At 43.0% G+C, this 12,545-nt stretch overlaps 1 long non-coding RNA gene across 2 annotated transcripts in view; it reads left to right on the forward strand.

Moving 5' to 3' along the window:
* LOC130267668 (uncharacterized) overlaps positions 1-11,575 on the forward strand; it is a 59,069-nt gene extending 47,494 nt beyond the window's left edge. Inside the window, exon 3 of one of the 2 annotated variants that reach the window (XR_008843240.1) lies at positions 11,381-11,575. This is a non-coding gene — a long non-coding RNA (uncharacterized LOC130267668). The remainder of the gene's footprint in view (positions 1-11,380) is intronic. The other variant, XR_008843239.1, reaches the window with a different exon arrangement.
* Positions 11,576-12,545: the final 970 nt, after the last annotated feature.

A 12,545-nucleotide genomic window follows, 5' to 3' on the forward strand; every position in this document is an offset into this window, starting at 1 on the left:
AATCTTAATCCTTCCAGTACTTATTAGCTGCTGAATACTACATAGGAAATTATTTTCTTTTTGGAACACAGTGCTCTCTGATGACATCACGAGCACAGTGCTCTCTGCTGACATCTCTGTCCATTTTAGGAATTGTCCAGAGCAGCATATGTTTACTATGGGGATTTTCTCCTACTCTGGACTGTTCTTAAAATGGACAGAGATGTCAGCAGAGAGCACTGTGCTCGTGATGTCAGCAGAGAGCACGGTGTTCCAAAAAGAAAATAATTTTCTCTGTAGTATTCAGCAGCTAATAAGTACTGGAAGGATTAAGAATTTTTAATAGAAGTAATTTACAAATCTGTTTAACTTTCTGGCATCAGTTGATTAAGCACAAAAAAAAAATGTTTTCCACCGGAGTACCCCATTAATGATAAAAAAAAAGACAGTAAAGGAGTTAATGATAATGTCCCTAGTGGTTGGGAAGGTAAAGGAGTTAATAATAAAGTTCCTGGTCATCTAGGACAGTAATGAGTTAATGATAAAGTTCCTGGTCGTCTAGGACAGTGAAGAGGTTAAAGGGGTTATCCAGGAAAAAAAAATACTTTTTTATATATATATCAACTGGCTCCAGAAAGTTAAACAGATTTGTAAATTATTTCTATAAAAAAATCTTAATCCTTTCAGTACTTATGAGCTGCTGAAGTTGAGTTGTTCTTTTCTGTCTAAGTGCTCTCTGATGACACCTGTCTCGTGAACTGTCCAGAGTAGAAGCAAATCCCCATAGCAAACCTCTTCTACTCTGTGCATGTCACGATTCGGCTGGAGGTGGATCCTCTGTGCCAGAGAGGGATTGGCGTGGACCGTGCTAGTGGACCGGTTCCAAGTTGCTACTGGTATTCACCAGAGCCCACCGCAAAGCGGGATGGTCTTGCAGCGGCGGTAGCAACCAGGTCGTATCCACTAGCAACGGCTCAACCTCTCTGACTGCTGAAGATAAGCGCGGTACAAGGGAGTAGACAAGAGCAAGGTCGGACGTAGCAGAAGGTCAGGGCAGGCAGCAAGGTTCGTAGTCAGGGGCAACGGCAGGAGGTCTGGAACACAGGCTAGGAACACACAAGGAAACGCTTTCACTGGCACAATGGCAACAAGATCCGGCGAGGGAGTGCAGGGGAAGTGAGGTATAAGTAGGGAGTGCACAGGTGATAACACTGATTAGGCCTGCTGCGCCAATCAGTGGCGCAGTGGCCCTTTAAATTGCAGAGACCCGGCGCGCGCGCGCCCTAAGGAGCGGGGCCGCGCGCGCCGGGACAAGACAGAGGGGGAACGGGTCAGGTTCGGGAGCCGGGATGCGCATCGCGAGCGGGCGCCTCCTGCGTCGCGAATCGCATCCCGGCTGGGAGTGATATTGCAGCGCACCCGGTCAGCAGGTCTGACCGGGGCGCTGCGAATGAGAGGATGCTGCGAGCGCTCCGGGGAGGAGCGGGGACCCGGAGCGCTCGGCGTAACAGTGCAGTTCCCGAGACAAGCAGAGATGTCAGCAGAGAGCACTGTTGCCAGACAGAAAAGAACAACTCAACTTCAGCAGCTGATAATTATTGGAAGGATTAAGATTTTTTAATAGAAATAATTTACAAATCTGTTTAACTTTCTGGAGCCAGTTGATATATTAAAATATTTTTTTTCCTGGAATACCCCTTTAATGATAAAGTCCCTGGTGGTCTGGGACAGGAAAGGAGTTAATAATAAATTATCTGGTGGTCTAGGACAGTAAGGAGGTTAATGAAAGTCCCTGGTCATCTAGGACAATAAAGTGGTTAATGATAAAGTCCCTGGTGGTCTAGGGCAGTAAAGGAGTTAATAATACAGTCCCTGGGGGTCTAGGACAGCAAAAGAGTTCATGATAAAGTGCCTGGTGGTCTAGGAAAGTAAAAGAATGTTATTGATAAAGTCCCTGGTGTTCTAGAACAGTAAAGTAATTAATGCTAAAGTTCCTGATGGTCTAGGACAGTAAAGGAGTTATTGATAAAGCCCCTTGTGGTCTAGGGGTTATTAGAAAAAGTTAAGTGCTTAATAGTAAAATCTCCGGGTGGTCCAACACAGTGAGCATTTTCATACTCAGGACGTTTCCCCTCTAAGAAAACCCTTCATCCTAAATCTCCTTCTTTTACTAGAAGTAAAAGGACAAGAGCTCCATAGAGTAGTAACGTTTTAGGATCCTGTGGTGAGAAAGATATATAAATTAATCAATTGTTCACCCTGGGTGGTTGTGTAGCCTCATACACAACAATGATGTTAGCGTGTAATGGTAGGTCGTCTGCTGCCCTCCGGTAGGTATATGGCATATGGGATTTATTGACCAGAATGCAACGCGTTGCAATGATGCTGCCTAGTGAAAGAAGGAGAATTGGCTTCAACGGACCCCGGCTCAATGGCACTGATCGACCACGATAGGTGTATGGATAAAAGAGGATTTATTGACCAGAATGCAATGCGTTGCAATGATGCTGCCTAGTGGAAGAAGGAGAATTGGCTTCAACGGAACCCGGCTCAACGGTGCTGATCGACCACGACAAGTGTATGGATAAAAGAGGATTTATTGACCAGAATGCAATGCGTTGCAATGATGCTGCCTAATGGAAGAAGGAGAATTGGCTTCAACGGACCCCGGCTCAATGGCGCTGATCGACCACGACAGGTGTATGGATAAAAGAGGATTTATTGACCAGAATGCAACGCGTTGCAATGATGCTGCTTAGTGGAAGAAGGAGAATTGGCTTCAACGGAACCCGGCTCAACGGCGCTGATCAACCACGACAGGTGTATGGATAAAAGAGGATTTATTGACCAGAATGCAACGCGTTGCAATGATGCTGCCTAGTGGAAGAAGGAGAATTGGCTTCAACGGAACCCGGCTCAACGGCGCTGATCAACCACGACAGGTGTATGGATAAAAGAGGATTTATTGACCAGAATGCAACGCTTTGCAATGATGCTGCCTAGTGCACATGCGCAGCGAAACACGTTGAATTCTGGTCAATAAATCCTCTTTTATCCATACACCTGTCGTAGTCGATCAACGCCATTGAGCCGGGTTCCGTTTAAGTCAATTCTCCTTCTTCTACTAGGCAGCACCATATGCCAGGTATTCTACACCACACGCCTTCTGTAGCACAGTACGTGCTGACATCAAGACTGGAATTACCTGCAATAAATTCCTTCTGGCCTCAAGTACCCAGAGAGATGACCAAGGAGGGAAGTATTTAAGGATTACTGGAAGTAGACCTCCATTCCTAACCCGCATTACCCCGCCTGGCGCAGACACTCCATAATGAATGTAATCACACTCTCTGCCCTCCATGTCTCTGACTCCCTCAATTACTCATGTTCTAGACCTGCGCCTACGGTGCTAGGGCTTCATTTATGGAATTAGTAAGAGGTGTTCCCGATGCAGACACAAGACAAAACATGTTACGGCTCGATACGCTATTTATTAGGTGGGAACAGCCAGATATAGAGCTTTTACTTAATCAGTGCAAAGAATCATGGGAGACCTTCTCAGACCTTCCTCCTGATGTTAACCCTGTGTCAGCTTTAGGGGTCGAAGAAGAATTATGACTTTTATTAAAGCTTATGTGGTTCTGTCATGTTGTTTTGCTCAAGGAAGAACATTGTCATAAATCTCGGTGCTGAGAATCCCCGAATCTTGGCTTTTCAAACACATCCTGGAGATTCGATAATGATACGTTTGGGTGCAGAAAGACGTATCTCCAGGAAAGGAAGAATAAAGCATCGTCAGTAATGTCCCCCAACCCCGCCAGCCCTTCTCCGTCCTCTATTTATTTCACCTTAAAGTTTGGAAAATAAGTTAAAGTCAGAGGCAAAGCAATAAATGAGGAAGAAGCCTGGTGCCCCAGAGGGCCCAAAGACTAATATGATACATTAGAAGACACCAGTATTATAAATGGTAAGTTGAAGACCCTGTTATATTGGTGTCCTTAAAGGGGTACTCCACCCCTAGACATCTTAACCTCCTATCAAAAGAATAGGGGATAAGATGTCTGATTGCAGCGGCGGGACCCCCGCGATCTAGACTGCGGCACCCCAGACATCCGGTGCAGAGAGCGAACATTGCTCTGTGACGGATGACTGGCGATGCCGGACGGAGGCTCGTGGCATCACGGCCACACCCCTTCAATGCAAGTCTATGCAAGCTCCTTTAAGGGTCCGATCTGCTTTTTTTTTTTTTTGGGTTGGATACATACAACTACTATCGGGTCCCAACAGTGCCTCCGGCACTGCACCCGACGCTCTAAATGAACACCAGATGCAGCAGGGAGATCATGGGGGTCCCGAGCGGTGGGACAGCCACAATCAGACATCTTATCCCCTATCCTTTGGATAGGGGATAAGATGTCTAGGGGTGGAGTACCCCTTTAAGCTTTAAGGTTGAAGTTGGACATATTTGATGAAATATTTTTTTATTGGATATATTTGAGTTGGATCCAGATGTGGACAGCTGGATAATAGAGTCACAATGGGATCCCTGTCTACCTCATCTTGAGCTTCATAAGCATAGACCTTGTTTACCCAGTTTTTTATGGTCCTAGCCCATTTGGCCCTGGCATCGGCAAAAGTGTGTCTGGTGATGGCACCATTTATGATCTGTTCTATGACATCGCCTTGTTTTTATAAGATTCATTCATTACCTCTTCCCAGTAGAGCCACCATAATAAGTAAATCTTCAGGGTTATTGGGCATCACATACAGCTATGCAGACGTCTCAGTCTCCAATGGTGGGTGTACATGGTGTACACATGAGCAGTACATTGGGAGGCCTATTGTAGGACATTTGTGAAGCCAATGGGCGGCCACCTGACTTGATGATGTGCCCAGAGCTGTAGCTTGCCATATCTGGTCAAGACCAGTATATGGAGGGTTAATTTCAATTATTTTCCTATAGATTCCCCTAGGGGTAATCCAAAAGTACCCTTATTTCCCATATACTTATATTTTTTTTAAATCCCAAAAGCTTTATTTCATTTGAATCGCTATAGCGATTCAAATTAAATAAAACTTATGGGATTTAAAAAAAATAATAGGTATATGGAAAATTAGGGTACTTTTGGATTACCCCTAGGGGAATCTGTAGGAAAATAACAGAGCTGTAGCTTGAGACAGGGCAGAGTAAGCAATCACATCCAGCCCCCTAGTGCCTCAGGGGTCCCAGACACCCTATCACCATATAAGAAAGCAGATAGGCTTGTGGCCTGCAGTCCTGGGATAACCAAGTACCTGCCAAGAGATCGCTGCACCAAGTCAGTGGCATTCTTCACAGCTGAGCTACCAGAGCATAGCCAATACTTTTAGTGGAGTTCTCTTGGTCTGTGTAGTTCATGCTTTTGCATTCCTTTTCAATAACTGGGCAGAGAACAGTAACAAAAGCAGGGAAACCTTTCTTTGACAGGAGTCCCTGCTCCTGTACATAGTTTTTGTGCTCCCCTACATTACCTGTTACTGTTTCTACATCTGCTCTGTTACTGGAAAGAACCTGTGCAGGCCTCCTCATTCAGTATGAGGAACAGGGAATCCTGTCTTTTAATAAAATTCCCTGCTCCAAAATGAATCTCAATTGGGCATTAAATCTAAAATCCAAACAAATTTTAGGAGGTTTTAGCAGCACCATTTTCTGGATCCTTTTTAATTGTAGCCTTGAGGAAATGGCCCTGTTAGGAGTAACAATCCTTGCAATGAGCTGCCAAGGGAAAGGTTATGCTGTAGATATAGGTGAAACGCGTGTGACATCCCTATCTCATTGAGCGTCAGGCTATTTCCAGCTCACAGATAATGCAGTTACTTGTTGTCCATAATAATGATTCTGCTGCAATCTCCCTGAATTGATTAATCAACTTGGAGAGGAGATATGAAGGGTGGAGAACAGGATCGGGAGCAGAAGAGAAGGTGACATTCATAGAAATGTCTTCATTAATCTGAGTATAGTGTCTGTATTGCTATTACCCAATGGACTGACGTGATATTGGCCATAATACTCTCGCAATGGTCCCAATTTAACACTTGATCCTGTTCTTGGTTTTGTCTTGGTTGGGAACTTTAGTGTCCAACTCTGGTCCAGGTTTGATCCCTCTGATTCTTCTGTTCCAGGGAGAGCTTGTAGATATCACCATATGGAGAATATTCTGAGGGCAGAATTCCTTATATAATCAAAGATCCAGTTGTATAGTGAAAATGTTATGAACGGTTTCAAGACGGCCTATGACTTATCAATATCTATCTCCTTAGGCCACACTTAGAAGATGTTAGTCACCACTATGGATTGATTATAGTGGCCCATGAAGTGAAGGTAGAGATGACTAACCATTCAAAATGTGATGTCCCAGTACAGGACATGGTCCTGCACTACACTTAGGCCCTGTCAGGTTGAGTCTCTTGGTTAACTGGGGCTCTCCTGCAGTGCCTCCCCTGCTGTCATTATAGTGTCATTTAATGTAATAGGATTATAGTCAGTAAGGAGGACCTTTGGAGGACTCCAGTAAATGTCTAAAGGACCTGCAAAATGTCCCATGTTATGTTTATGTTATCACGTGTTACCCAGAGGGCACCAGTTTAACACATGACCCGCAGCTTGACCAATGGGCTTTTAGCTCAGCCCCCCTGGCAGCCATTACAATTCTCTCTCTTGTACCATCATCACTTTACTGAGACCAGCAAACACCATAGATCTCAGTACCAGTGTCCAGCACCTGGAAGGCCTCAAATCTACAGTCATTCCAGTAACTCCAAGTCTATGTCTGCTGTCACTGCTACCTATAGTCATGTCCAGCCTAAAGTCAAGATTCTAAAGTCTATTACCAGTCTAATTGGTCCCAGCAAGCTGTGAGGTCCTTCTGTGTTCCTGGCCACCTCTCTGGGATTCTGGCCTAGCTGTGAAGATAATAACACCCGTTTTAACTCAGGAAAGCCTCTGTTGAACCATAACTTGGTTGTATACTCTCCTTTCACTGCCTAGCCATTGGAATAGCGGAGATACCATTTGTGTGATTCCGATACCCAAAAACAACTCTGGTGTCACGAACATTAGGGGTTAACAACACCTTGCCCTGGGGGTTAATACCATCTTGCCCAGTCCACCTACACCCCGTGGTCCCGTCATCACCATGGGTCACCACAAACACAGGGCCTGAAGGTGTGAGAGTTGTCAGAGGAGGACCGGCGTGTGATGATGGGTGACTGCAAAAACAACAATAATAATCAAGTATGGAATATAACTGCTATAATACTGCCTCCTACTGTATATACAAGAATATAACTACTATTATACTGCCTCCTATATTCAAGAATATAACTACTATAATACTGCTCCTATATACAAGAATATAACTTATATAATCCTGCTCCTATATACAAGAATATAACTACTATAATACTGGTCCTATATACAAGAATATAACTACTATAATACTGCCCCTATATACAAGAATATAACTACTATAATACTGCTCCTATATACAAGAATATAACTACTATAATACTGCTCCTATATACAAGAATATAACTACTATAATACTGCTCCTATATACAAGAATATAACTACTATAATACTGCTCCTATATACAAGAATATATCTACTATAATACTGCTCCTATATACAAGAATATAACTACTATAATACTGCTCCTATATACAAGAATATAACTACTATAATTCTGCCTCCTATATGCAAGAATATAACTACTATAATACTGCCCCTATATACATGAATATAACTACTATAATACTGTTCCTATATACAAGAATATAACTACTATAATACTGGTCCTATATATAAGAATATAACTACTATAATATTGCCCCTATATACAAGAATATAACTACAATAATACTGTTCCTATATACAAGGCTGTAACTACTATAATACTGCTCCTATATACAAGGATATAACTACTATAATACTGCTCTTATATACAAGAATATAACTACTATAATACTGCTCCTATATACAAGAATATAACTACTATAATACTGCTCCTATATACAAGAATATAACTACTATAATACTGGTCCTATATACAAGAATATAACTACTATAATACTGGTCCTATATACAAGAATATAACTACTATAATACTGCTCCTATATACAAGAATATAACTACTATAATACTGCTCCTATATACAAGAATATAACTACTATAATACTGTTCCTATATACAAGAATATAACTACTATAATACTGGTCCTATATACAAGAATATAACTACTATAATACTGCTCCTATATACAAGAATATAACTACTATAATACTGCTCCTATATACAAGAATATAACTACTATAATACTGTTCCTATATACAAGAATATAACTACTATAATACTGCTCCTATATACAAGAATATAACTACTATAATCCTGCTCCTATATACAAGAATATAATTACTATAATACTGTTCCTATATACAAGAATATAACTACTATAATACTGGTCCTATATACAAGAATATAACTACTATAATACTGCTCCTATATACAAGAATATAACTACTATAATACTGCTCCTATATACAAGAATATAACTACTATAATACTGCTCTTATATACAAGAATATAACTACTATAATACTGCTCCTATATACAAGAATATAACTACTATAATACTGCTCCTATATACAAGAATATAACTACTATAATACTGGTCCTATATACAAGAATATAACTACTATAATACTGGTCCTATATACAAGAATATAACTACTATAATACTGGTCCTATATACAAGAATATAACTACTATAATACTGCTCCTATATACAAGAATATAACTACTATAATACTGTTCCTATATACAAGAATATAACTACTATAATACTGGTCCTATATACAAGAATATAACTACTATAATACTGGTCCTATATACAAGAATATAACTACTATAATACTGCTCCTATATACAAGAATATAACTACTATAATACTGCTCCTATATACAAGAATATAACTTCTATAATACTGCTCCTATATACAAGAATATAACTTCTATAATACTGCTCCTATATACAAGAATATAACTTCTATAATACTGCTCCTATATACAAGAATATAACTACTATAATACTGCTCCTATATACAAGAATATAACTACTATAATACTGCTCCTATATACAAGAATATAACTTCTATAATACTGCTCCTATATACAAGAATATAACTACTGTAATACTGCTCCTATATACAAGAATATAACTACTATAATACTGCTCCTATATACAAGAATATAACTTCTATAATACTGCTCCTATGTACAAGAATATAACTACTGTCACGATGCCGGCTGGCAGGTAGTGGATCCTCTGTGCCAGAGAGGGAAGGCGAGGACCGTGCTAGTGGACCGGTTCTAAGCCACTACAGGTTTTCACCAGAGCCCGCCGCAAAGCGGGATGGTCTTGCTGCGGCGGTAGTGACCAGGTCGTATCCACTAGCAACGGCTCACCTCTCTGACTGCTGAAGATAGGCGAGGTACAAGGGAGTAGGCAGAAGCAAAGTCGGACGTAGCAGAAGGTCGAGGGCAGGCGGCAAGATTCGTAGTCAGGGGAGATAGCAGAAGTTCTGGTACACAGGCTTTAAACACACAAAACGCTTTCACTAGGCACAAGGGCAACAAGATCCGGCAAGGGAGTGCAAGGGAGGAGACCAGATATAGCCAGGGAGCAGGTGGGAGCTAATTAAGCTAATTGGGCCAGGCACCAATCATTGGTGCACTGGCCCTTTAAGTCTCAGGGAGCTGGCGCGCGCGCGCCCTAGAGAGCGGAGCCGCGCGCGCCAGCACATGACAGCAGGGGACGGGAACGGGTAAGTGACCTGGGATGCGATTCGCGAGCGGGCGCGTCCCGCTGTGCGAATCGCATCCCCAACGGCCATGACAGAGCAGCGCTCCCGGTCAGCGGGACTGACCGGGGAGCTGCAGGGAGAAAGACGCCGTGAGCGCTCCGGGGAGGAGCGGGGGCCCGGAGCGCTAGGCGTAACAGTACCCCCCCCCTTAGGTCTCCCCTTCTTTTTGTCGGGTAACTGCCTCCCCTGGGATGAGGACACCGGGAAAGGATGGAGGGATTCCTCAACGGCAGGCAGAACAGCAGGAGTAGGAATGGGGAGAGAGGGCAGAGGGCGAGACCTGGCACGGGGCAGTGTGACACCAGGACGAGGGCCATGAGGGGACACAGAGGCTTGCCTGATGGGACTGGGAGGGGGGGAGAGGCATTTCCTGTGGCAGGCAGAGTCCTTAATGACCTTAGGGGGACCGGTTCTAAGCCACTACAGGTTTTCACCAGAGCCCGCCGCAAAGCGGGATGGTCTTGCTGCGGCGGTAGTGACCAGGTCGTATCCACTAGCAACGGCTCACCTCTCTGACTGCTGAAGATAGGCGAGGTACAAGGGAGTAGGCAGAAGCAAAGTCGGACGTAGCAGAAGGTCGAGGGCAGGCGGCAAGATTCGTAGTCAGGGGAGATAGCAGAAGTTCTGGTACACAGGCTTTAAACACACAAAACGCTTTCACTAGGCACAAGGGCAACAAGATCCGGCAAGGGAGTGCAAGGGAGGAGACCAGATATAGCCAGGGAGCAGGTGGGAGCTAATTAAGCTAATTGGGCCAGGCACCAATCATTGGTGCACTGGCCCTTTAAGTCTCAGGGAGCTGGCGCGCGCGCGCCCTAGAGAGCGGAGCCGCGCGCGCCAGCACATGACAGCAGGGGACGGGAACGGGTAAGTGACCTGGGATGCGATTCGCGAGCTGGCGCGTCCCGCTGTGCGAATCGCATCCCCAACGGCCATGACAGAGCAGCGCTCCCGGTCAGCGGGACTGACCGGGGAGCTGCAGGGAGAAAGACGCCGTGAGCGCTCCGGGGAGGAGCGGGGACCCGGAGCGCTAGGCGTAACAACTACTATAATACTGCCTCCTATATACAAGAATATAACTACTTTAATACTGCTCCTATATACAAGAATATAACTACTATAATACTACTCCTATATACAAGAATATAACTACTATAATACTCCTCCTATATACAAGAATATAACTACTATAATACTGCTCCTATATACAAGAATATAACTACTATAATACTGCTCCTATATACAAGAATATAACTACTATAATACTGCTCCTATATACAAGAATATAACTACTATAATACTGCCTCCTATATACAAGAATATAACTACTATAATACTGCCTCCTATATACAAGAATATAACTACTATAATACTGCTCCTATATACAAGAATATAACTACTATAATACTGCCCTATATATAAGTATAAAACTATTCAGTTGCTATAGGTGATATTTAGTAGTAATATCATGATAACTCCCTATTTTAATCAGAATTATACAGATTCCTCTCCCCTCAGGCTGGACGTCCCTGTAGTGCTCCCTCTCACCGTCCAGGTACTTACCAGATATTAGCATTCAGCAAAAAGACACCGATCATTACTATTGGATACAAGAAGCTTGGAGGAATTGCCAGGTACACACTAATAGTGATTACAGATCGCCGAGACTCCGCTCTCTGTCATTAGTAAACATTATGCATGCGTCACATTTTTGTTAGTAAAGCTGATGGTTTAACTATTTGCTGTCAGCCAGGAAGGTGATTGTATAGCTGAGATTATTGCTTCTCTACCGTCAATGAGGCATTATTGGTTAGGGGGTACCGACCTAGAAGAAGACAATGAATTACAAAATGTTACATTCATTACATTCCTCTGTCTCTACATTACACTTCCCTGTCTCTTCATGACATTTTCCTGTCTCTTCATTACACACCCTGTCTCTTCATTACACTCTCCTGTCTCTTCATTGCATACTCCTGTCTTTGTTACGTACCCCTTTCTCTTCATTACACACTCCTGTCTCTTCATTACACAACCCTGTTTCTTCATTACCCTCCCCTGTCTCTTCATTGCACACTCTAGCCTCTCCATTACACACCCCTATTTCTTCATTACATACTCCTTCCTCTTCATTACACACTCCTGTCTCTTCATTACACACCCCTGTCTTTTCATTACACAGCCCGTATTTCTTTATACAAACACACCTTTCTCTTCATTACCCTTTCCTTTCTCTTCAGTACACACCCCTGTCTCTTCTTTACACGCTCATGTCCTTATTACACACTCCTGTCTCTTCATTACACACTCCTCTCTTTATTATGCACCCCAGCTTCTTTTTTACACACCCCTTTCTCTTAATTAACCTCACCTGTCTCTTCATTACACACCCCTCTTTCTTCATTACACATGCCTTTCTCTCTATTACACACTCCTCTCTCCATTACACAACCCTGTCTCTTCATTACCCTCAACTGTCTCTTCATTACCCTCACCTGTCTCTTCATTACCTTCACCTCTTTTCATTACACACTCTTGTCGCTTCAATACACGCTCCTGTCTCTTCATTACACACCCCTGTCTCTTCATAACACACCTGTCTTTTCATTACACACTCCTGTGTCTTCATTACACACCCTGTCTCTTTATTACACATCCGTCTCTTCA

The sequence above is a fragment of the Hyla sarda genome, chromosome 4, assembly GCF_029499605.1.
Source record: "Hyla sarda isolate aHylSar1 chromosome 4, aHylSar1.hap1, whole genome shotgun sequence".
NCBI lineage: Eukaryota > Metazoa > Chordata > Amphibia > Anura > Hylidae > Hyla > Hyla sarda.